This window comes from Pygoscelis adeliae, unplaced genomic scaffold (genome assembly GCF_000699105.1).
Source record: "Pygoscelis adeliae isolate BGI_AS28 unplaced genomic scaffold, ASM69910v1 Scaffold977, whole genome shotgun sequence".
NCBI classification, from domain to species: Eukaryota; Metazoa; Chordata; class Aves; order Sphenisciformes; family Spheniscidae; genus Pygoscelis; species Pygoscelis adeliae.
In genome coordinates, this window is record NW_008825130.1 from 55,462 (window position 1) to 56,164 (window position 703).

Here is a 703-nt window from a genome sequence, read left to right on the forward strand (position 1 = left end):
CCCCTCCAGGGAGCGTGGGCAGGGGCTTGCCCAGGTTGTGCAGGGTCTCTCTTGGCTTCAGGAGTGCTTCGTGGGCACTTCCCAGGACAGAACCTGGCTGTGAGGGACAGCCATGCCACCTCCTTTGGCGCAGAAGGGAAGGACGAGCTCAGGGCTGCTCCACAGCAGGGCCGAGGCTCCCCCCCACCTCCCCGGCACAGCCCGCAGAGGGGGCCGGGGGCTCCTGCCCTGCCAGCCAGCAGCAAGGGCCGCCCGTGTGTCCACAGAGCCGTGAAAGCAGCCAAGCACAGCCATGGAAACGGGCAGAAATATTGCGATTGCACACGGGAGTGCTGCAAGAGAGCAGGGGAACGGGTGAAAGGGGAGACCATCCCCTGGACACAGCTGGCACCGGCAGCAATGGGGGATCCATCTCCTCATCTAAGGGGTGCCGGAGGACAAGGGGCAGGCATCCTCTGGCTGCAGGGGCAGCACAGACCAGCTCCTCCCCCTTCCAGAGACATTAGGAGACAGGAAACACACCAGGCTGGAACAACCTCAAAAACACAATCGCCAAAACCCCACAGAAACCTCCCTTCCGCTCCTCCTGCACATGTGGAAACCCCCCCGCAGGCAGCTCCGTGCCCTGCAGGAAAGGCCTGAGTAAACCCGTCCCTCCCGGGGGGGGAGCAGGTCCCTGCAGGGGGACGCCCGGCAGCACTGG

The 703-nt window shown here is 64.7% G+C and overlaps 1 protein-coding gene across 1 annotated transcript in view; it reads right to left on the reverse strand.

The window, feature by feature from the left end:
* The window catches only part of COASY (CoA synthase), a 23,629-nt gene that overhangs the window by 22,195 nt on the left and 731 nt on the right, over positions 1 to 703 (reverse strand). The gene's annotated exons all lie outside the window — the stretch shown is intronic.